Source organism: Capra hircus, chromosome 7 (assembly GCF_001704415.2).
Source record: "Capra hircus breed San Clemente chromosome 7, ASM170441v1, whole genome shotgun sequence".
Lineage (NCBI taxonomy): Eukaryota > Metazoa > Chordata > Mammalia > Artiodactyla > Bovidae > Capra > Capra hircus.
The window spans coordinates 65,437,213-65,463,120 of record NC_030814.1 but is presented as its reverse complement, the minus strand read 5'-3'; the positions used below and the strand labels follow the sequence as shown (position 1 = coordinate 65,463,120).

At 46.3% G+C, this 25,908-nt stretch overlaps 1 protein-coding gene across 1 annotated transcript in view; it reads right to left on the bottom strand.

Annotated features, from left to right (window-relative positions):
* Positions 1-25,908, bottom strand: part of FSTL4 (follistatin like 4) — a 420,441-nt gene that overhangs the window by 194,040 nt on the left and 200,493 nt on the right. The window lies entirely within an intron of this gene.

Genomic DNA, 25,908 nt, shown 5'->3' with positions numbered 1-25,908 from the left:
AGTCCCCCAAATCTCAGCATGAAGGATCATCTGGCTTAGGAAGTGATGCTTTTCTCCCTGCTGGCTTAAACAGAACAGTCCACAGAGCTTTGCAATTATCTCCTCCCTTTGGGAAGCACAGGAAATGTCTCCCCTTAAGCACTGCCTCCCTCCTGCAGTGCACATCCAGCCGTGCAGACAGATGGGTCAGGCCTCCTACCCCCATGGACCTGAAATGGAGGCCCTAGGACACGGGAACCCTGAGCCCACCGTGGGTGGCAACTTAGGGTGATTTTACAAGTTCTGGGGAGGTCCTCCTGCCCCCCTCTCCCCCACCTTCCCCACACTCAAGCTTACTGCCCTGGGCACAAGGAGTTTATTTTATAATTAAAGACAGTTTACCAATTTCTCCTATCCAGTCACTACGGACACAAGTTTGTCCACACTTGTGGACAAAGGTCTTTCCGGAGGAGGGTTCATGTCAGTGGCAGAGCTGAAGGGAAAAGGGCAGGGGCTCAACAAGGGGCCCTGAGCCCAGGGCACACAGACACTTCACCAGAGACAAGCTCTGAATCACCGCCTCATCTCTGTACAAGTAAGTTGTGCAGATGGAAGGACCTTTTAACTTTTCCCTTCTAGATGGAAATAGCAATAGCACTAATCCTGGTTAAATACAGACACTTTCAACCACGTTGTTGGTGAAAAGTTAAACAACACATCCTCACTGCAACCATTCAGCTCTATGACAGGGACATGTTGAAACCCCAACATTCTGGCGTTGGAAGAAACCTGAAGGCCGTGAAAAATCATAAGTTAACCATTTAAAAATGAGTGGACCGAGTGCCACCAGTGAGCTGGCATGTCACCTAATGAAGCACGTGATTTTAAATATGTTTATATGATGCAGAACTGTGGGAGTTTCAGTTTGGACGCTCCTTCCCCTCCTGAAGGAATTCTCTGCCCACTTAACCTGCAAGGCACCTCTGCATCCACACCACCTGCCTTGCCTGGGCTGGAGGCCCTTCTCCCAAAAGAGTGATGACTTAACTTATAAAAACACTTATAAAGTGTTCTTTTGGGGGAAAAAAGTGTGTGCATGGGTGTATATAAACACACAAAGGAAAAGTCTCTAAAGCTATATGCCAAAATATTATCCATGGCTCTCTCTGATGGTAAATATGTTTTATTTTGCTCTTTTGTGCTTTCCTGTACTTTTTTTTCTGCAAATAATACATAATATATTTGTAATCAGAAAAACAACAATAGAAAGCAAGCAACAGTGGTTACTTTAAAAAAACCCCAATCAAGGTTTTCCTGCCTTGATTGAAGTAGCAGAGCCTCACGCTAGTTCCCCATTGTCAGCAAACAGCTGGAAAGTCAGTGAAAGCATGAAACAAACTGGTTAGTTAAAAGTGGTGGAGGAGCTTCAAAGTGGGTGCTCCTTTGTGACCAAAACGTACTCTCCTCTATTCTTGCTCCCCTTGCGTGTAGTCATTCCATTACAGGCAGCTCCCCAAATATCTACCTGTTTGGAAATCTGGCTTTCTGTCAAGTCTGGATCAGTAACGGACTCTAAGGTTAATTTGTTTCTCTCCCATCAACACGGCTTACAGTGAGATCAACCTTTGTGACCAAGGAGTAGAGACAGGAGAAAATGTTACCTGTCACTGAAAGATCCCCAGCCTGGAGAATAGACATACTGCTTCTATCAACTGCTATTCAGACCTAAACAAATGGAGGGATATGGTAGGTCTGGGGATTAAAAGATACAGTTATGTAAACAACGTTAAGTTTCCTGAACTAACCCATAGATTCAATGCAATACAAATTATATTTCCAACAGGGTGTGTGCATACAGGTAGGTGTGCATATATACACAGGGGCACAGGCACTGAACAGCTCATTCTGTGATTTACTGATAGATGAAAAGGACCAAGGGCAGCTGTAGTGTTCCCAAAGAGGAATGACAAGGGCCTGCTCTATGGGACAGGAAAGCTTACCATGAAGCTCTACTGAAACAATGTATAGAAATAGATCAAATGGACAGAAGAAAGGGTTCCACAATAGTGTGAAAGTTGCCCAGTTGAGTCTGACTCTTTGCGACCCCATGGACTATACAGTCCATGGAATTCTCCTGGTTAGAATTCTGGAGTGGGTAGCCATTCCCTTCTCCAGGGGATCTTCCCCTGAAAATATGAACATTTGCTATAGGAGAGATGGTATTGTAGGTCTCAGGGGAACAGATGGACCTCTTAATAAATGATGCAAGCACAATGTGGGAATAAATGGCCTCTGTTTGATACCATTCATAAAAAAATTACTTCCATGTAGACTGAAAAATAAATATGGGATTCTACTTCTGCAATGTTGGCATAAGAAGCTCTGGAGGCATGCTTCCCAGAGAAACAATCATAACTGGTAAGATTTTAAAAACCATTGCTTAGGGCTCCCCTGGTGGTTCAGTGGTAAAGAATCCACCTGTCAATGTAGGAGACATGGGTTCGATCCCTGATCAGGGATGATCCCATGTGCCATGGGGCAACTAAGCCCATGCATCGTCACTATTGAGCTTGTGCTCTCGAGTCCAGTAGCTGCAGCTACAGAGCCCATGTGCCCTAACCACTAAAGGCCCCATGCCCTAGGGCGTGTGCTCTGCAACAGGAGAAGCCATCACGGTGAAAAACCCACACACCACCCACTAAAGAGTCGCTCCTTCCTGCCACAGCTAGAGAAAAGCCTGTGCAGCAATGAAGACCCAGCAGAGCCAAAAATAAATAAATAAACGGCACTGTTTAAAGTGCCTGGAAATTGTCATTGTTCAGTTGCTAAGTCGTGTCTGACTCTATGACCCCATGGACTGTGGCACACCAGACTTCCCTGTCCTTCACTATCTCCCAGAGTTTGCTCAAATTCATGTCCATTGAATCAGCGATGTTATCCAACCATCTCATCCTTTGTCATCCCCTTCTCCTCTTGCCCTCAATCTTGTCCAGCATCAGAGTCTTTTTCAATGAGCTGGCTCTGCACATCAGGTGCAGTATTGAAACTTCAGCATCAGTCCTTCCAATGAATTTTCAGGGTTGATTTTCTTTAAGACTGACTGGTTTAATCTCCATGCAGTACAAGGGACTCTCAAGAGTCTTCTCCAGCACTACAATTTGAAAACATCAGTTCTTTGGTGCTCAGCCTTCTTTATGGTCCAGCTCTCACATCTGTACATGACTACTGGACACATGAAGAAACTTTTTAGAAAAGAAAATCTATTAACTTTCAGTAAGAACAGTGAGAGTCTTACTTGAACCATGACTTGCCCTCTCCACTCCAGATGGGAGTGGCCCAGGAGACAGAGTTCGTTCTCTCTCAGCTCTCTGTCAAAGCCTATACTACCTTCCTGAGAGGGCAAGACACCAGCAATTCTCATCCTTCCTTCCTCCATTTTGCAAAAGCTAAATCTAAGTCAAGTGCAGCTGAAGGATCTGGGGCTTACGTCTTATGTACAGGCCTGAGTTATAAGAGGGACATTCTACTGTTGGCAAGGCAGGCCAAGGATACTGAGGCCCCAGCTGATCTCATCCTAGCTCACTCATAGGACAGAGGTCCCATGATGGGAGAGACAGGCTGAGAAGACCAGAGATTACAACCCCACATAGCACCGCAATCCTAAACCAGAAGTGTCACTCTGAGAAAAATGGGCCACTATGCCTGCCTCAAGCTCTGGAGCATTGGTTTGGAGATTTTGCCCATGGGGAGAGGCAGGGCACAAATAAAAAAAAAAAAGGAGAGCTGTGACTAAGAGGAAGTAACTGTGTTTTGAAAACAGAATATGGAAGTTTAAGCCTAAGGGTCCCATAGTGAAAGTGAAAGTGAAGTCACTCAGTCGTGTCCGACTCTTTGTGACCCCGTGGACTGTAGCCTACCAAGCTCCTCTGTCCATGGGATTCTCCAGGCAAGAATACTGGAGTGGGTTGCCATTTGATTTTGGTGCTAAGCAATTAAGAGGAGGCTCTTAGCTCAATGAGGGCAACAAGCTAGACTGTAGGCTGGTCAATTGAACAGGAAACACACAAAGAAAACAAACAAAATAAAAATGAACAAAGCTTCAAAGACAAATGGCATACCATTAAGCACACTGACATTTGTATAATGGGAGTACTAAAAGGAGCGGAGAGAGAAGAAACAATGAGAAAAATATTTAGAGGACTAATAGTTGAAAACTTCCCAAATTGGAGGAAAACATTAATCTACACATCCAAGAAACTCAATGAATTCCAGGCAGGATACACACGAAAAGATCCACACTCAGGATCTTACTAGGAGATAGAAGTATTTTATAATAACAAAAGGATCCATTCATCTGGAAAATTTATAATAACAATTATAAACATATATGCAACCAGAACCCAAAAATACATGAAGCAAAAACATGATAGAATTTAACGGAGAGATAGACAATTTTATAGTAATAGTTGAAGGGTTCAATACTCACTTTTGATAATGGAGAAAACAACTAGGCAGAAGATAAACAAGGAAATTCAAATCATGGGCAACACTATAAACCAACCAGATCTAACAGATCGTTATAGAACTGTCCATCCAACAATTGTAGAATACGCATCTTTCTCAAGTATACGTGAAATACTCCCTAGGCTAGACTACATCCTATACAATTAAACAAGGATTAATACATTTACAAGGACTGAAATAACATAAAAATATGTTCTCCTATCACAATGGAATGAAATTAGAAGTCAATATCAAAAATAAAATTTGGGAAATTCACAGATATGTGGAAATTAAATAGCATTCTCCTGCATAACCGACGAATCACAGAAGAAATAACAAGGCAAATTAGAAAGTGCTTTGAGATGGATGAAAATGAAGCTGCAACATAACAAAACTTAAGGTATGCAGCTAAAGGAGTCTTAGAGGGGAATGGATTTATAGCTGTAAATGCCTCATAAAAGAAAAATTAATCTCAAATCAGTAACCTGTCATTTTACCTTAACATACTAGAAAAGTGGAGTAAACTAAACTTAAAGCAAGTAGGGGATAGAAATAGTAAAGATTAGAGTAGAAATTACTGTAATAAAGAATAGAAAAGTAAAATCAACAGAACCAAACTTGTTTCCTTACAAAAAAAACAAAAAACCCGAAACTGACAGAATTTTAGCTAGACTGATAAGAAGAAAATACAGAAGGCTCAAATTTCTAAAAACAGGAAAGAAAGAGGGGATCACTACTACTGGCTTTACACAATAAAAAGGATAATAAGGTAATAATATGAACTATCGTATACCAACAAACTAGATAACTTTGGTAAATTGGATTTATTCATAGAAACACACCAACTACTGAAACTGACTCAAGAAGAAACAGAAAATCTATACAAGTCATTTGATTAACTATTTAAAAATTTACCACAAAGGAAAGTGCAGGGCCAGATGGATTTATGGGTGAAGTCTACCAAACACTTAAAAAGAATTAATACCAATTCTTCATAAAGTCATCCAAAAAACAGAAGAGCTGGGAACACTTCCCAACTCATTCTATGAGGCCAGTATCACACTGATACTAAAACTAGACAAGGTGTTACAGGAAAATAAATACTAGCCAACATCTCTTAACCCTCTTCTAGGTACAAAACACCCCACCCTTACCAAATTCAAACCAAATCCAGCAATACATAAAAAAGGTTATATACCATGACCAAATGCGATTTATGCAAGTAACATAAGGTTGGCTTAGCATACAAAATAAATTCATGTAATATACAATATAAACAGAAAAAAGAGCAAAACCACATGATCATCTCAAGTGTTGTAGAAAAAACTGATAAAGTGTAAAATTCCTTTTTGATTAAAAAAGAAAAACCAAAACCTCAACAAAGAGGGAACAGAAGAAAATTTCGCAATGTGGTGGGACTTCCCTTGTGGCTGAAATTACAGACTGTCTGCAGTGCAGGAGACTTGGGTTTGATTCCTGGATCAGGAAGATCCCCTGAAGAAGGGAATGGCAACCCACTCCAGTATTCTTGCCTGGAGAACTTCATGGACAGAGGAGCCTGGTGGGCTACAGTCCATGAAGTCGCAAAGAATCAGACACAACTGAGCGACTGACATTGCCACTTCCTTCTCAACATGGTAATAAACATCTACGGCTCACAGTTAACATTGCACTAAATAGTGAACAACTGAATGCTTTCCCCTAAGATCAGGAACAAGACAAGGAGGTCTCTGCTTTTGCTATTTCTGTTCAACACTGCACAGGGGGTTCTAGCTATAGCATATGGGCAAGAAAATGAAACATAAGGCGCCCAGATTAGAAAGAAAGAAGTAAAGTTCTATTTATGCTCACATTATCTTGAATGTAGATAATTCTAAGTCATGCCCCAAAGGCCCTATTAAAACTAATAAATAAGTTTGGCAAGTTTTCAGGGTACAAGGTCAATACACAAAAATCAACTGTATTTCTATATATAAACACTAAGCACTCTGAAAATGAAAATATGAAAACAATTCTATTACAACAGATTGAAAAAGAATAAAATACTTAGGGATAAACTGAACCAAAGAAGTGCAAAAGTTATATTTCAAAACTGCAAAAACTGTTTCAAGAAACTAAAGAAGACCAAAATAAATGGAAAGACATCCCATGGTCATGGATCAGAAGACGTGATATTGTTAAAGTGTCAACACTTCCCAAAATGATTGACTCATTCAATGAAACACCTATCAGAATCTTAGCTGTTTCTTTGTAGAAATTAGCAAGCTGATCCAAAAATTCATATGGAAATATAAAGGACCCAGAATAGCCAAAACGATCTTACAAAAGAGTAACCAAGTCAGAGGATTCACAGTTCCTGATTTCAACACTTACAAAGCTGGAGTAATCAAGATAACATAGCACTAGTCAAAGGATAGATACACAGATCAATGGAATGGAATGGAGAGTCCAGAAATATGCCCTCACAATTATGGCTAACTGATTTTCAGCAAGAATGCCAAGACAATTTAAAGGGAAAGAACAGTCTTTAAAACAAATGGTAGAGGGAAAGCTGGATATTCACATGTCAAAATGTGACACGGGACCCTTGTATCAAAATGTATGCAAAAATCAACTCGAGATGGACTTAAGATCTAAATATAAGATCTAAATGCAAATGCTAAAATGCAAGATAGAAATGTAAATGTTATAACTGTAGGATTCAGGAAAAACACTATAGTAAATATTCTCTTAAATATGACATCAAAAGTACAAATGACAAAATAATAAACAGGTAAACTGAACTTCATCAAAATTCATAACTTTTGTTCTTCAAGGGATAACAAAATGGAAAAGAACCCAAAGAATAAGAGAAAATATTTGTAAAGCATATATATGATAAGAGACATGTATCAGGAATACACAAAGAACACTTGCAACTCAATAAGACAAATTGTCCAATTAAAAATGGGTTAAGGATATAAATAGACAGTTTTCCAAAGAAGATATACAGATGACCAATAATCACATGAAAAGATGCTCAAAATTATTATCCACCAAGGAAATGCAAATTAAAACACATCAGAAACCACTTCATATCTGCTTGGAAGACAGTAATTAAAGAGACAGATAATAACAACCCTTGGCAAAGAAATGGAGAAACTGGACTCCTCGTGCACTGCTGATCGGAATGTAATATGGTGTAGTCACTTTGGAAAACATTTGACAGTCCTCAAAAGTTTGAACACAGAGTTCAGATATAACCTAGCAACTCTGCTGCTGCTGCTGCTAAGTCGCTTCAGTCATGTCTGACTCTGTGCGACCCCATAGACGGCAGCCCACCAGGCTCCCCTGTCCCTGGGATTCTCCAGGCAAGAACACTGGAGTGGGTTGCCATTTCCTTCTCCAATGCATGAAAGTGAAAAGTGAAAGGGAAGTTGCTCAGTCGTGTCTGACTTCGCGACCCATGGACTGCAGCCTACCAGGCTCCTCCGTCCATAGGATTTTCCAGGCAAGAGCACTGGAGTGGGTTGCCATTGCCTTCTCCGACCTAGCAACTCTACTCCTACGTAAATACACAAGAGAAATGATAATATATTTATGTCCACACAAAAACGTTATAGCAGCATATTTATAACAGCCCCAAAGGGGAAATGACCCAAAAGTTCATCAACTGATAAACGAATAAGATCTGTTCTATCCATGCAATGGAATTTTATTTGGCAATAAAAGGGAATTAGGTATTCATATATGCCACAACATGGGTGAACCTTGAAACCATGATACTACGTGAAAGAAGCCAGTCATGAAAGACCACATATTCTTTCAAATGTCTAGAATAGGCAAATATGCAGAGGCAGAAAGTCGATTATTGTGTTTGCTAGGGCGAGGGGGTCATGGTTGGTGTGGGAGAAATGAGGAGTGACTGCTAATGGGCTCAGGGTTTCTTTCTGGAAGTGAGGAAGATGTTTGAAAATTTTTTATAGTGATGGTTGCACAACTCTCGGGATATTTTGAAAACTACTGAGCAGCACACTTCAAATAAGAGAACTGAATGGTATGCAAATTATATCTCAGTAAAACTATTATGTTTAAAAATTAAATGTAAGAAGCAACACTATAAAGATAACATAGAATAATGTAGGGGGCAGGGAAGGATTTATTTTAAAAAGCAGAAAATCCACTAAGCATGATGGAAAAGTTTTTCTTCAAATTGAGATATAACTGACACACAACACTGGGCATGTTTAAATGATACATGTTGATTTGATACATTTATACGTTGTAATATGAAGGAAAAGCTTGATAAATTAAACTACATTAACATGAAGAACTTTCATCCTTAAGAATAAACCAAGACAGAGTGAAAAGTCAAGCCACCATTGGAAGAATACGTTTGTAATAAATATAATCAACAAAGAATAAGCATTCAGAGTACAGAAAGAACTACCATAAATCAATCTTTTAAAAAGATGAACAACTGAATGGAGAAATGAACAGAAAACTTGGGTAGGTCCTTGAGAGAAGATGAAATCAAAATCGACAATAAACAAATGAAATGATGCTTAGTCTTACTGGTGATGAGAAAAGTCTCTGTTAAAACCACAGTGAAACAGCATTTCGTACCCCCACCCCACTGCCAGAGAGTGTCAATTTAACACGTTTAACTGTCACAAGTGCTAGCAGTGTGAAGGGCAGGAGCTCTCGTATGTTGCTCTTTTCAGGGTGAAATGGCCAGCAACTTGGGAGACGATACGCCAATCTCTAGTAAGGCTAGAGAAGCACGCTGCTCTGCATACGCACAGCGAAAGACAGAAGACTTCCCTGGTGGCTCAGTTGGTAAAAAGTATACCTGCAATGCAGGACATGCAAGTTCGATTTCTGGGTCAGGAAGATCCCCTGGAGAAGGAAATGGCAACCCACCCCGGTATTCTTGCCTGGAGAATTCCATGGACAGAGGAGCCTGGCCGGCTACTGTCCATGGGGTGGCAAGAGTCGGACATGTCTTAGTGACTAAACCACCGTAGCAAAAGGCATGTACACAAATGATTTCAGCAATAGACCTGAATGGGACATGATACTGCCTGTCAGCAGTGTGATAGATAAACGGTGGTATATTTATATAAGGGGTTTTCAGTAACACAAACAAGCCACAGCTATACTCAACATGGATGTCTTACAGATATGATGTCTTGTGAGAGTAGCAAATCAAAACAGGACATTACAGCACAGTTCCACTATATTAAGTTCAAAACTGGGAAGAAGCAAACCATGCCTCAATATACAACAGGGACATTTAGGCTTTATACACTCAGGCTTGTTAAGCCAAGCCCATATCTGGGCCCAGGACAGAAACTTTGGAAAACATTATGAAGTCTTTTAGTCCTGTCCATAAAATATTAATTTTGTGGCTATTCTTAAACACTTGGAGGTTTCAGGGATGTAAAATTTGGTCACTAGGAAGCAATTTGTGTATGGTGGATGTAATTGCTTTTGTTATGCTAAAAGTTTCAATCTGCTCTCTCTGGAAACTTAAAAGAAGAGCTTCATTCTGTGGCTTTGTCATTTCTGTTTGTGTATTTGTGCTACCTGGTGGGCAAAAGTTAAATGTAGATATAAAAACCGGGAGGCACTAAGACAATGTATAAGGAGATTGTTTTCTTCTGATGCTGTGGGAAGACGAATTTTAGCCTTAAACCCATTATCCTTTGTGTCCTGTTTTCAGAATTTACAACCTCCATATGGATTTCCCCCAGCAGAAGAGAGGGGCCAAGACACAAAGGGGAACATGGCTTAATTTTCTCCATTGCACATCCATCTGGGAACCTGTTCTCACAGAAGGGTAGGTGTCCATTCGTGCCAATAGATGTGGTCTCACACCTGACTTCAACTAACATGGGAGTGGGAGAGCCCCAGCAAACAGCCCAGCAGGAGCTGTGCTCACTCACCATACTCCTTCCCCATCAGCCGTGCTGGGGAGCGGGTGCTGAGGCGGGTCCCTGTGACTACGCTGTGCTGACCCACGCCGGCTATGTGGTGCGGGTGACAAGCACACGTCTCCTGGGTTACTGAGACTCTGTTACTGCCACAGAGCCCAGCATGCTTTGGAAGCCTTGGCCTCCTCTTCACAAGGGGCAATAATTCCCACCCAACCACCTGACTGTTCTCATCATCCCCCCCACCTTCCTCTTTAAACTGGAGGCAAGAACATGGAGAAATTACTCACTTATTTTTTTACTTAGTCCCTTATTTATAATCTAGACTGATGGAAAAGCTGGAGAAAAGGATCCTCCAACAAAGGAAAGCCTGCTGGCTCTCATGAAGTTGCCTCCCTACACACACCAGGAGAGTCACATGGAAGGGGTTCCAGGTTCCTGCCCCACCCTGGGTGACAATGTCCAGGGGAGGGTGGACAGCTCAGTATTTCAATCGTGTCTAAATGCCAGTAAAACTGCTCAAGTCATTAAAATGGCCTGTGCCATCCAGTTCACTGAGAAACAATTTTCCAGCCGCTTGTTTTAGATATGTGTGGGCACACTCAAGTCAGACTTCCTGGGGAGAGGGGCAGAGAGGGAGAGCCGAAAGGGGGAGGTGAGAGGATGGAGCCCTGGGAAGGAGAGAGAGAAGGGGAGACTGTGCCTGCCTGGTGAATATGCAGTCAGCTACGCCCCCTTAACCGGCCTCCGACTGCAGCTGACCTGGGCCTGTGTGCCCGCGGGGCCCTTACAGCATGCTACTCCACTCCTCAGCACATTCGGAAATCTACCTTTCCCGTGACACAACCACCTCCTCCCCATCAGAGCAAGCCTAGCCCACCTGACTCTGCCCTCCCCTAAGCATCCCTGTCCCGAGTCACACCTCTCCCGTGGGCCACCTTCAGTACCTGCTCCTGGAGTTCACCTCTGGAGTCCAGATCCAGGTGGGGTCCTGGCCGGGGCTCTCTGGACACAAGGAAGGAGGACTGCCCTCTCGTGGACCACGGACCAGGTGTGCTGGGCACAGTCCTCTACTGCCAAATTCTCCTGGCTTTGTAGATTCCTGGCCATGCCCTCTGGCTCTGTGAGAGCCCTGGTGAGATACTCCCAATCATACAGTCTCCGTGGTGGTGGGTGGTAGGGACAGGGGAGCCCATCGGAAGGACGCGTCTATCTGGGGTCAGGCAAAGAGATCTGTCAAAAACAAACCTGGGTCCCAATCAGTGACAAGCCAGTGCTCACTTCCCTAGAAGGAGGTGTTCCCAGTTAACTTAAGTCATGTGCCTGCCTGTCTGACTGGCCGGCCCCCGGGCAGCTCTGGGAGAGAAGCAGGCGTCCCGGCCCTTGGCGGGGACACCTCAGACATTTGTTCTGTTAACTGGCCGCCGTCTTATTAAGAGGCGAGACTCCTGCTGCCATCTTCATTGCCGCTTTAGAGGAGAAACTTGGGCTCCCTGTTCTTCCCTCAAAGCCCTCCATCAACCAAGGTGGCTGATTAAATACTGTGATTCCTGTTTCTCTGAACATGGCAGCTTGCCAGCTGAGGTGTGTGGCTCCAGACAAAAGGATCCCTGGAACAGAATGTCAGGATCTAATCCGCAGCCTTTGTGTCCTACTGCCGTCTCCCACCACTTGTGCACCTTCCCTGTGTTCAGAAAAATTTGATGCCTCTCTTCCCTTTTGATTTTTCTCCTCTTAAGTTTGCATTTTATATCATCAGAGTGGTGAAGGATAATTTCAGTTACTGTTTTCACTATTAAGCTTGAGGCAGAGAAGAACTTGACTGAGTAAACAGTCATTGGCAGAAAGCACCTCTCAGACTGGCGGGGACAGGGGGGTGGGGACTTGTGGGGTAAGTGCCATCCCCCCTACCTTTCTGTGGATCCTGTGGGTGCTAGGTGTAGGGAGTGAGGGCTGGGCTGGAATCAGGGGAGGCAGGTACAATGACCCAAAGAGTCAACACTCCATCTGCAGCTCAGGGTCAGGGACCGAGCCCCAGGGCGAGGGAAGCACGTGCATCCCTGAACGTCTGAACAGTGCCTCCTTCCTCCTCTCCAGGTGGAGTGGCAATGGGCTGTGCCCCGACACAGGGCCAGCACGGCCACAGGGCTGTTCAGAGCATGGTCCAGAAGGGACGCTTGGCTCCTGTTGACTGAAGAAGCTCATGCTGACCTAGCCAGCGATCACCTGTACTTACAGTTAGACGAGGACTGTTTAAGGTCCTGTTTAGTCATGTCTGACTCTTTGTGACCCCATGGACTGTAGCCCGCCAGGCTCCTCTGTCCATGGGATTCTCCAGGCAAGAATACTGGAGTGGGTTGCCATTCCCTTTTCTGGGGGGAGTGGGGGGAGGTCTTCCCAATCCAGGGCCTGAACCCAGGTTTCCTGCTTTGCAGACGGATTCTTTACCATCTGAGCCACCAGGGAACTTGGGTGAGTAGACAGTGCTTAATTTTATGCCTCAACCTTGCTGGGCCACAGCACCCTGATAGGTGATCAGACATTGTTCTGCATGTTTTTGTAGAGGTATTCTGGATGCGATTAAAATTTAAACCAGTGGAGTTTGAGTAAAGCAGATGACCATACACAATGGGGGTGGGCCTCGTTTAATCAGTTGAAGGCCTGACTAGAACAAAAAGACCAACTCTCCTTCAGGTAAGAGAATTCTCTAGCAGATGGCCTTCAGATTCTAAACAGAACACGGACTTTTTCTGGGTCTCCAGCCTGCTGGCCCGTCCTGCAGAGTTGGGATATCTTGGCCTCCACAATCACATGAGCCAATTTCTTATACTAAATCTCTTCCTCTCTCTAATCACATCCTATTGGTTCTGTGTCTCTGGGGAGCCCTGACTAAGGCAGTAGGGGTAGGAGGCAGGCCTGACTCTGTCATCCCCCAACTGTTCGAAAGTCTCTTCAGGTAGGAATGGCTGAAGTCTAGAGGGCAGGTTTTTAATAGAACCCGAGTCCCTCTCCGCCCAGCCTTCCTGCATGGCTATAGACTCCCCCACATCCACAGCAGATGGGATGAGCCCACCACTCACAGCTCCTACCCCTGCATTCCCATTCTGGGGAAAAGAAAAGCGTTGTGTCAAGGCTTTGAGCCTCCACGTCGCCTCCACCTCCTTCTCCCAGTGTGTTCAACCAGTCCCTGATCCTGCCAAACTGATTTTTCCTGAAGAGTTCCCCAGTCTGTTCACTCCCTTAATTCAGGCTCCCACGTCTCTATTGCATGCATCAGATGCCTCCTCACTGGGCTCGGCTCAAAGCTGCTCCCCATGGAAATGTTGGGTGATGCTACTAAACACCAGCTCAACTATTAAAATTTTAATCCTGCCTGCAAAAGAAAAGCCATTCCTATAACCCAAAGCTCAAGGTCTAGCCCTGGCTTGGCCAGAGCCCCTCCCCAGACTCATCTCTTGCTGCATTGTTCTCTCACCTTGAAATTTGTATTTGGGAAAACAGCAGGTGGCTTGTGGCTCCCCATACTGGCTTCACATCCTAATCCTTGGCCTAAAAGGCCTTTTTCTTCCCTCTTTGACTCATCCATTTCTACCCATCATTTAGTACTCAGCCCAGATGGCACCTCCCCTGGGAGGTCTTCCGGTTCCTTCCATAACAGACTAGAAGACTAGAGATGCTCCACCATGGTGCTCCTCACCCAGCTTTACATACATCTCCACTGTGAGCTCTCCATGGGCAGGGCCACCTCACAGTCCTCTTGAATCCCCAGCCCCTGAACTGGGCCTGATGTATAGAACTTGAGAAATAAATGAAACATTGAGTTGTTGAGTCTTGGCAAGTCATGAACAGCCAGATATAAGAATCACAGGTTGTTTTAAGTAATCCTGAAACCCAAGGGTAAGACTTGGTCCACATAATGCTGAGGACAGGCCCACTGCTTTACTTGCTCTGGGAACCTGAGCAAACAGGTGGAATTAAGTCAGGGCACACCCTGTAGCTGCTTGGAAATCCTGCATGAAGCAGCCTTTTTCCTGATCACACCTGCTCAGACCCCATTCTCCAGGAACACCATCTCAGGCCATCCCAGAGGCCCCTGGTCCCCGCAGGAGTCCACCTGGGGCTGCAGTGAGAGGCCGAGTCTGCTCACAGCAGGCCTGGTCGGTGGCTTGGCCCCAAGTCTGCTGTGTCCTCTGGTGCCTCTGAGGAGCACACACATGCTTCCCAGCTTATCCTGACCCAGGGCCAGACTGGGCAGGGCTCACTGCAACATCTCTGTCCTTTTATAAAAATCAGCACACACACAGAAAGCATAAGAGGAGCAAAGACCACAAAGGAAGAAATGTTTTTTAAAAAGCACCATTTCTTTGCTGAGACAAGAGTGGCTAACAGCAAGGTTACTGTCAGCTCCATGTGTGAAAATGCCTCCCTCAGAACAGAATAGGGACACAGGCACCATCTGCCTGTGAGTTTTATAAAACGATGGTGAGCAGCAATCACCTAGTGCTTTAAGGGCCGAAGAGTTTCAAAGCTTGCTTCCTTTCGTTAATCATAAAAATCGCTATAGGTATAAGAGGCGGACATGGCAGAGAAGTGGGTGCCAAGGCAACATGAAGCATTCACAATCAGAAAGTCAGAGAGACGTGAGCTTGGAGGGCAGCTCTCCCCTCACCAGCTGAGTGGTCTTGGACAAGTCACTAAACCTCTCTGAGCCTCAGTTTCCTCACCTGCCAAGTAGGGACAATTAGTCTTTATCTGGGAGGGCTGTGTGGACTGACTGGTGAGGAAGAGTGATGAGTACCCAGGTTTGGGAGCAGCACACAGCGTGCGCTGCTTGTGTTACCTGCCCTCCATTCTCATCCAAATCTCTGATCTCTTCAAAAGGATGAGATGCGTGAACTCATAATAATTTGCTGCAATTTTTGGAGATTGTAAATGCAGCCAACTGAGTCCCTGAGGAACTGCAACCAAAGGAATCCTGGCAGAGCCTTCAGCTCGAGTTACTTCTTTCCCCCGTCTTCTAGACAGGCACGTTCAAGGGTGCATCTTGCTTCCTGCCAACTGTTTCTCTAAATGAGTCCATGGGCTCCTGCCGGCATTTCTCACAGGAAAGAAACCACGTTTCCCAGCAGTGGGCTCTGCCTTCCTTCTTAACAGATCCCTGTTCTCATTAGGTCTTCCTGATACCTGCAACTGTTTGCCCTGAGAGCCATAAAACTCTTTAAAATGGAGAGTTTGTTGCTTTAAAACCATGAGCAGACGGACACAGAAAACAAACTTACTGGTTATCAAAGTAGGAGTGGGGGCGGGGGGAGGGATATATTGGGAATATTGGATTCAAAGATGCATACTCCCATATATAAAGAAACCACATGGATTTACTGCATACCATAAGGAACTATACTGAGCATCTTGTAATAACCTATAATGGGAAAGAATTTTTAAAAAGGATAACATAAGCACATACAAAAAATATATATATATACACATATATATATCTGAATCATGTTGATACATACCTGACACTAATACAATATTGCAAATCAACTATACTTCAGTAAAAGCCAACCAAACAGAAAACACCATGAGCAGAGTGTTTACTGAGAGAAGCCTGGCATGTAAACAAGACCTTCACGCTACTACTGTCTGGCAGGGGGTGGCATGGGGTGGGGGTGAGCAGGAACATAGGCGAAGGGAGGAGAGGGGCGAGAAGTGCGCAGGGGGAGAGAGGATGAGGTGTGGGCAGAGGGTCAGAGAGCTCAGCTGGGCACCCTGAACAGGGCAGACGGGGCTCACCAAGGCATCTTCTAGGCTACCAGGGCCAGGCCTGCGGCCGCACCTCAGCTGACCAAAGTGGGCGGGAGTGGACCGAGGGCCAGGCAGCGGGACACAGTCCCCTACGGAAGAGCAGGAAACAGACACGCCTGCCAGGCCACTGGATGAGCCCTTTCTTCCCGCTACAGAGAGACGCGTACCACTCACACCCCCTGCTTATAACAAGTGAATGGAGTTCACTGCATCTGGTGATTTTAATTACCTGCAAGCAAAGTGATTTTACTCCTTTCATTTAGGGGAGCTTCGTGCAAGTATTACCAGTTTCACTCCGAGTACCTTCATTAATGAGGGCTCGGAACCCATCAAAGGAGAAGCAAGAACGATGAGGAGCAGGGCAGAACGCAGGCTTGTAGGGACCAGGTGCCCAAGTCCAGGAGCCCCTGGGGAGCTCTGCCCTCAGCAGCTTCAAGAACGCCCCATGTTCTGGACACTGCTCCTCCGTGGCACGTGGCACAGGGCTGGGCACGAGTCTATCCACAATAGGAACATGGGCGGTTCCTGTGCCTCAAGACGCTGTGGAGGACTGAGCCCCGGCTTTCTGTAGCTCTGTCCCTTGGCTGTCCCGGGCGGGGACTCAGCTCCACTCGAGAGAGCTAGATCTCCTTAAGCATGCCTTTGAGGAGCCCACTCTGCTGGGGAAGGTCACCTCTCCTTGGGCTACCCTGTGACCACTTCCCCCAACTCCTTTGACTTGTTTCAGTTAATTTGGCACAGTGGTAAGTGGCACCTCCCTCTCTTTGGAGAAAAAAGATGGTTCAGACTAGTACCTTGTTTCCCTGTCCAGAAAAGCAAGCAGAGAGTGGGCACCCATGTCAGCCACAGGGGCTGCAGGTGAGTCCGGGGATTGGGTGGGGTCGAGAACCAAGAACAGGCTTACTGGACTCATGGACCCACCATCCTCCCAGCCACTGGCCCCTTTAACTCCTATGTCATCAGGGAACAGAACCTGAGAGGGACTCCGCGTGCCCAGAAGAGCCAGAGAGCCCTTGCCCTCAGCCTGTTAGTAAGCAGCCAACACTTTCAGGCAGGGGCAGAGTCAACATATTTGAGTTGTGGCTGGTCTGACAGCTGCTGAGTTTGTCACACAGATAATTAGATAAACTGCTTGAGCACAGAGATTCAAAATTCGGTGTCATTTAGTGGCTGCTACACGGGGGCCTTGATCTTAATTGAAGGCGCAATAGGGGAGAATCTTAAAGAAGTCCCAAATCAACTTCTTCTCGCTCCAGTAATTAAACATCTGACTTCTGATCGTCATCCAAAGCTCCCCAAGTCTTGGCTGTGGGCTCCACTAAGTGGTGCTAAGCACGCTGAACCAAGGGCCTCCCTTCTCTTCATTCAGGGCATTTCTTGAGCAGCCTCCTACACAGAAGCTTGGGGAGCAGGACGCTCCATGTCACTCCCCCCACCCCACCTTCTTCTGCCTTCCTCCTCCCTCAAGTCCCCTCAACTCCTTATGTCATCAGGGAACAGAATCTGAGGAGGATTCCTTATGGATCCACACCTCTTTGGCTGGGACCCTGTGATTTGTGTTGAATGGAGGGCTTCCAGCTAGGCCTTCCCATCCTCTCACATGGGGCCCCCTCAGGAACTGTGTGAGCCCCATTTAACATATAATCATCAGTGTGTGCATTCATCTATGAAATGAATGGAACATCTCCAATAAGCAAAGGATGGAAAGACAAATCACATTTCCCCACTCATAAGGACACCCAGGATAGCAGGACATGTACGCTAACACTTGAGAGTCCCGTGGACAGCCAGAAGATCAAATCAGTCAATCCTAAAGGAAATCAGTCCTGACTATTCATTGGAAGGATTGATGCTGAAGTTTCAATACTTTGGCTACCTGATGTGAAGAACTGACTCACTGGAAAAGACCCTGATGCTGGGAAAGACTGAAGGCACGAGAAGGATGAGATGGTTGGATGGCATCATGGATACAATGGACATGAATCTGGGCAAACTCTGGGAGACTGTGAAGAGCAGAGAAGCCTGGGGTGCTGCAGTCCACGGGGTTGCGAACAGTCAGACATGACTTAGCGAGTGAACAACAACAACAACACGCCAGCTAACAAGAAGTTAGAACCAAGGGAGGACGCTGCTCTTGCTAGAAGCTCTGACGGTAGCTTGGGACTTAGGCAGGAAATCCCCTGGGCCCTGTAGGTTTATCTCAGTTAAAGGGTGAAGCTAGAAATACTTGATGAGGAGCTCCTAGACAGGCCATCTTTTCCAGCCCGTGGTACACCCCTCCCAGCTTCCTGGGGTGGTGATGAAGGAGGTCCCCTCAAGGCCATCCCTGGGTGGGGGTGCTGAAAACTAGAAAGAAAACACGGCATGGTGGCTAAGAGTTTGGGTTTTCAGTGCTGACAAGGCCCCACTTGGAGGATGTGTCTCTTTACCTCTCGGATGTCTCTCACTTTCTCTATTCTGCTCCAGCAGCCTCGGCCCCCTTTTGATCCCCAAATGTTCCAGGAGAGCGTTCACATCAGGGTCTGTGCACTGGCTATTCCTTCTGCTGGGATGCTCTTTCCCTGGATATGCAAATACCTTGCTCCCTAACCTCCCAGCCTCCTCCAGGCCTTTGCTCAAAACTCACTTCTCATGTTAGATTCTACAACTTATTTCCCTGCCTTCTTCTCTGTTGCACGTGTCACCACCTAAGACATCTTATCTCTTGCTTACTGTCCCCCTCACAAAACTGTATGCACTGCGAGGGCAGGAATCCTGTCTGTCTGTGTATTGCTGTATTCTCAGTGCCCAGAGAAGATGTGACTCATAAAAAGTGAATGTTCTCTGAATGAATGGAAGGAAGAGTTCAAGAAGCAGAGTAATGTGGCCAGAGTTACCTCTTGGAGGGGTACTCTTAAAGCCACATGGAAGATGGGTTTGAAGAAGTTTCTGACCAGGAGCCAGGACAGGGGGTCTGGGAAGAGTCAGAAGGACCAGGAAGAGTGACGATAGCATTGTGGGGGAAATGTAGTAAGACAAGGCCTGGAAAGCACTACGTGGGCTTGGAATTTACAAGGGCAGAGTGATCTTGGTGGGGACAGGAGCCAGGTGTAGACCCTGGTGGGCAGAGCGTGGGGACAGGGAGGGAGCTAGCGCAGGCAAGGCTTTGGGTGACTGGGAGAGAGGGAAAGGGAGAGGAGAAATGGTACCTTAGGGATGCCGGGATAAAGCCAGCTCTGCTTGGCTTTGGCATGAGAATGTGTGAGCCTGTCAGTGGACACAGAGGAGGAGTGGTTGGAATAAGGAGCAGGTGCTGGGCAAGAACAGGGAACACTGTAGGGGCCTCAGAGACTGCAACTTGTTTCCATAAGTGAACTCAATGCAGTGTGAGACTTTCTCAGCTCAATAATTTATTAGCAATTTTTAATTACTAAAATGTAATTAATTCATCCAAAATGTGGCAGTTCTGTGAAGCACACCACAAATGCTAAACTGATGGCAGCCTTGCACACTTGCAGGGTGCTCACACTAGGACTTGCATAAAATCTAGAGTAAATACCCAGAGAAGACACATGTGTAAGTTATGTTTCTTGATCCTGGAAGCAGATACTATAAATAGGATGACTGGGACCCAAGGGCCATTGTGCTGGGAGGCTACTGGTGGTGCTTTGATGCAGGCAGAACCTATGGGGGAGGCTGCAAGGAGGAGATGGTCCATGAAGACTCCCATTGGTCCTTGAGGTCTTGGGGATGTTTCTGGCTATAGCATGTCCACACAATGGCCCAGAGAATAGGGGTGCTGCAGACGCGACTCTGACCTTTCTTTTGGCTGTTAGTTCTGTGAAATCAGGCCTCCAGTCCTGACCCTGCTGGTGCCCTCAGGTCCTGCACAGCCCGGCCACCCAGTGGACATTCAACACTGTTTCTATCTCTTCAATAAGCAGTGCTGGGAAAGTTGGAGAGCTGCACATAAATCAATGAAGCTAGAACACACCCTCACACCACACACAAAAATAAACTCAAAATGGCTTAAAGACTTAAAAATAAGACATGACACCATAAAACTTCTAGAAGAGAACACAGGCAAAATGTTCTCTACCATAAATTGCATCAGTGTTTTTTTAGGTCAGTCTCCCAAGGCAATACAAATAAAACAAAAATAAACAAATGGGACCTAGTCAAACGTACAAACTTTTGCACAGCGAAGGAAACCATAATCAAAATGAAAAGACAACCTATGGAATGGGAGAAAATATTTGTAAATAATGCAATTAACAAGGGCTTAATTTCCAAAGTATACACACAGCTCCTACAATTCAATAACAAAAACTCCAAACAATCCAACTGAAAGATGGGCAGAAGACTTAAATAAACATTTCTCCAAAGAAGACATACAGATGGCCAATAGGCACATGAAAAGATGCTCATCATCGCTAATCAGTAGAGAAAGGCAAATCAAAACTACAATGAGAAAAAAAAAAAAACTACAATGAGGTAGCCCCTCATACCAGTCAGAATGGCTGTCACTAAAAAGCTGATAAAAAATAAATTCTGGAGAGTGTGTGGAGAAAAGGGAACCCTTTCACACTATTGGTGGGAATGTAAATTGGTTCAGTCAAAACAGTATGGAGGTTCCTCAAAAAAATAAAAATTGAGCTACCATGTAATCTAGTAATCCCACTCCTTGGTGTATACTCAGACTAAACTAAATTTAAAAAGACAAATCCATCCCTATGTTCACTGCAGCACTATTTACAATAGCCAAGACATGGCAACCACCTAAATGTCCATCAGGAGACAAATAAATGTACATGCATCTATGTATGTACATAGATACACACAATGGAATATTACTCAGTCCTCAAAAAGAGTGAAGTAATGCCATGTGAGGGAGCCTGGATGGACCCAGAGATTATCATACTAAGCGAAGTAAATCAGAAACAAAGAGACAAATACCATAGGATATCACTTACAAGTGGAATCTAAACTACCACACAAATGAGTATCTATGGAGCAAAAACAGATCCACAGACACAGAGGGCAGATTTGTGGTTGCCAAAGGGGCGAGTGGGCTTCCCTGGCGGCTCAGCTGGTAAAGAAGCCAGCGGTAATGCGGGAGACCTGGCCTCAATCCCTGGGTTGGGAAGATCCCTTGGAGAGGGAACGGCTACCTGTAAGGTCGGCCCCCGGGGGCCATGATGGGTCGGCCCCTCCTCTACCTCTGCGAGAAGGTCCCTAACAGAAGGATCCTCCTGGATCCCGGGGACCAATGACAGCACACTCCGCCAGCTAAAGCCGCCCCGCCCCAGCCACATAGAAAAACCTATCAGCTCGCAACGCCGCGAACCGGCAACCTATCCAAATCCCCATCCACTAGCCCAGCCATCCCTCGCAGCGTGCATATATAAACAAACTTTTAACAGGGTGGGGGCGCGCGGATTTCCTCGACCTGCCCCGTTCTGGTCCCGGAACCCCGCCAGGGAGCGCTTCGCCATTAATGCGTGTAAGACATTCTTTTGGTGTACCTGGTCGTCTTTTACCTAACACTACCCACTCCAGTACTCTGGTCTGGAGAATTCCATGGACTGTATAATCCAGGGGGCTGCAAAGAGTCGGACACAACTGAGCGACTTTTCACTTCACTTCAAAGAGGCGAGGGGTTGGGGAGGGAAGGGTTGGGAGTTTGGGATTAGCAGATGCAAACTATCATATATAGGACGGCTAAACAACAAGGTCTTACTGTATAGCACAGGGAACTATATCCAACATCCTGTGATAAACCATAATGGAAAAGAATACACATGCATAACTGAGTCATTGTGCTGTACACACAACATATACTTCAATAAAATTAAAAACAAACCAACATCTATGAGTCAGACAGCTTGGTGGAAAATGGCCACATTCCCCTGTGTGGAGCTCACAAGGAAGGCCAGGGAGGGTACAGAGAGATTCCTTTGCCAGGCCTGGGGAAGTAGCAGTGGCCTTTGACAGAATGCGGGTGGGGTCAGGAGTGGAAGGGCAATTGGAAGAGACTGGAAACAGGAAGGGGGTCAGGAGGAAGTGGAGGCCAGAGCGTGCTAAAGGAGGGCACACCCAGAGGCTCTGATTTTCGTCTCTGGGCCCCTATGGCAGCTGCTGAGTTTCCCTCTCTTTCCTTAGGGGAGAGGAAGTGGCTGGTGCTCTGGTGTGGGGAGGGGCTGTGAGTTCAGGATAAAGCAGCCGGCTTTCCTGGAGAAGCTCCCAGCTGGGCCTCTTACTGACCTGCACAGCCAGGAGGCCCAGCCCAGCAGAGGGGCCTTGCCCACTGACCATGGCACCTGAGTCCTTCCTCCACAAAGTCTCCTGGGGGAAAAGGAAAAGGCAGTTTCGCCTACTGTGAACATGACTTGCTGGGACTGAATTAAAAACAGCCCCAAAGTTGGGGGTGATGATGAAGGGTGGGCTCCAGCAGCAGAGCTCGAGGACTAGGGGCCTCGCTGGGGCTCTGGGTCCCCATGTGGGGAAATGGGAAGGTTGGACTATCTCATCTGACAACTACCTAGGTTGGCACACAGGCCTATCTTTTACCCTCTTGTCTCCATTCCCCCATAGTCTCAATCATCAACCCCAGCTCCCTGTCAGGACCTGCATTTTAATCACTTGCTCCGTCCTGAGAGTCTGCATGTATTACCACTTCATGTCTGCACCCTATGAAGCCCTTATTCACGCTTCAAGATTCAACTCAATTGTCTTTTCTCCAGCTCCCTCCCTAGACATTCCCCTTTTCATCCTCAGGTGGACCAATCCTTCCCTCAGCTGGCAGTTCCCGAAAGCCTTTCATGCATTCCAGAACTTTCCTCTAAACCTGGAATCAGGAGTTCTTGGTCCTTCTTTTCCACCTCTACAAGCTTACCAGGTGAACTTCAGAAAAAAAAAAAAGGTTTGCTAGTGAGCCTATAGTATGTTTAACTTTCAGAATAAAGTGGCAATTATTTCCTCTGATTTCATAAGTCTGGGAATTCCCCTCTGAAGCACCAACGTGCACTTACAAATGCCATGCAGGATGAGGAAGCTTAAGGGTCTGTTCAGAACTGAACCTCTAACAGGCTCCTTTCTTCCATAATGTCATGGTTTGTTTAGAAAACTGCCTAACTATGACATTGTATCATCTGAAATAATACAAGCCTGGCGCGCTGAGTGATGGCTGAGAGGCAAGCTTCTCCCACAGCATAGGAGATAAAGCATGAACTCAGAACTGAGTCAGAAAAATCATTTTAAAAGTGCCAACTAGTACACAAATAGGAAGGCCATGTCACAAGATAACTTTAGACACAAACTCTAGAAGAAGTTAAAGGTACAGAGAAATCTACCCACTCTCGGTGTTCACTGGAGGTATTTGGTGCTGAGGACAAATGTGACTAATTCTGCCCCGAGGAGAGAGAGAGACAGTATCCCACCTCCTTCATCCCCTTGACTTTTCAGATGTCAGGAGAGCTGGTATGGAAGCTGCCCATGGCCTCTGAGACAAGGCTGCAGAGTTCAATTTTGATTTTCTCACGAGTGAATGATCCCTAAATGATGTTGTATCTCATTCTGTATTCACACAGTATTCCATTGCCATAGCAACTAGAATGTGTTACCACAAGTTTTCTTGTATGTGGTCTTTGAATGCTGACTCTCCTTCCTTGAACAGCAGTAAGCACCGTGTGACCCTAAGTGGTACCCCCAAGAAGACACCCCCCCCAAAAGGGTGTAGGGAGGGGCTCTGGCAGCAGAGCAACTGCTCTGAACTGCGGTGGCCTGGCCTGGAAGCCCACATCTCCCTTGCTCCACACACTCCAACCCCATAAGGACCATCCTAATATAGTGACTTCTGGGGGTAAAGAAAACCTCAGAGAATGAAGTCGTAACTTCTCTTTGTAAAGTCTGGTAGGAAAAGAGAATGAAACACAAAGGATTTTATAATTTTTGTTTGGACAGGTAGAAAGGTATTTTCAAGTTTCCTGGATCAATAACTCCCTGGACATTTGGGACAGAGATACACTGTCATCCTTGGAGCTCAAGACAGCATTAAACACTCTGCTGCCATCTTGGGTGAGGACTGTAGGAAGCTGTCCTCTATACCCACCCTCCTTCCCCCAAAGATTCCCATCCTGCCTCCCTCTAGCACTTTGTCCATCCATTACCTCCTGCTCCCTGTGAAACCCATGGTTCTGGCAAAGATGGAGGTTCTCCCCCAAAGCACCCTCCTCGGGCTTGCCTGCCTCCACGGCCACCGGGACTCTGGGGTCAGTGAACTGCTTGCTGGGTATTCCCTATGTAAACACTAGGGGAGGAGAAGCCAGCTGGCCCTCCTGCCTCCAGGGACTGGAGCTGATGCTGAACCAGAGGAAGTGAAGGCTTCTCTGTGGGATTCAGAGCCAGGGGATGAGGTCTGCTGAAAGGGGAACCCTAGCTGCAGGTGGACATCTCCAGGATAGCTTGACTCTCAGCACCTCCCACCTCCACTCTCCATCTACCAGCAAGCTGTCCACGCCTAAGACCTGCCGGGCAGGAGCGCCTGTTCCTGCTTCTGCATCCCCCTCACAGCTCGTGCGTCTCCCTGCTCCAGGCCTGAGGCCACCACGAATTAGATAAACGATGACAACAGGTGTCATTAATACCCGACATGTGTAATGTACCTGGCCCATGCTAAGTGGCTTCTGTGCTGCATCTTACTTTTCTCCACAGAGCAGGTGGAAACTGCCAGCAGCCCCTTTCTACAGCTGAGCAAAAGGCCCAGAGAAGCAGAGTCACGCACTCAAGGTCGCACAGCTGGCCTGCAAACCCAGGTCCCTCTGGGACCTTGCAGGCACCTCTCTCCACTGAAAAAGGATCGTTTGGAGATCGGCGCTGCCACGGTGAGTGGGTGGGATTTCACAACACCCGTGAAAACCCCATTGAATCAGAAGGATTTGGTGGATAAATTCAATCAGCGTGAAGCAGAACCGAGACCTAATCTGCTCGCCCCTTCCCAACTCTCCCGTCACCCCTCATCGCAGCAGGTTCTGTGGTGGTTGACTTTCCCTCGCGTGAAATGAGAAATGCTGTTTGAATAACAGATGGTGAGGGAGGCCGTGAACACTCTGATGTAGAAATAAAAACCTTTAGAAAGATGCAGTCTGGGGGAATACTGGAAACTGGAGAATGGAACGTCAGTCTATAAAATGCAACATGACCAATAAAGCTGGAGCCAGTGGCCAAGTGTTTTGAGTGCTCACGGCTGCCGAGGCACAGGCAGGCCTGGACTGGGCAGGGCTTCCAGGCCTCTGACATTTTTCCTGTGCTTGTTTTGGTTTGATTTCCATATTGGGCCTCGTGATTTCTGAAGTGCCTCAGCATTCATGTCACAAGCACACCCATGAAAGGGTCCAAGACTCTTCCCATCACAGGATAAACTCAACAGTCCAGAGACCCACCTGCTCCAGGAACCCCTGCCAGCGCCCGTGGGCGAGGAGGGCAAGCTACCTTCTCTAGGGTTACAGGAGACCCATAAGACTTGGGCTCCTGCATCGTGACTGCTCCTGCCACACGGACCTGATGCCTGGGAGAGGGAGGCCTGAGCTTGGCCCTTTCCTCCTGGAGCCCAGGCCCCCAGCTGTGACCGCACAAAAGTCCCTTTCTGTCAGTGTCACAGGCACTCACTGGCAGCGGGGCTCCATCCCAGCTTTCTCCTCCCCTCCCGGCCCTGCCCCACAGCAGGTCT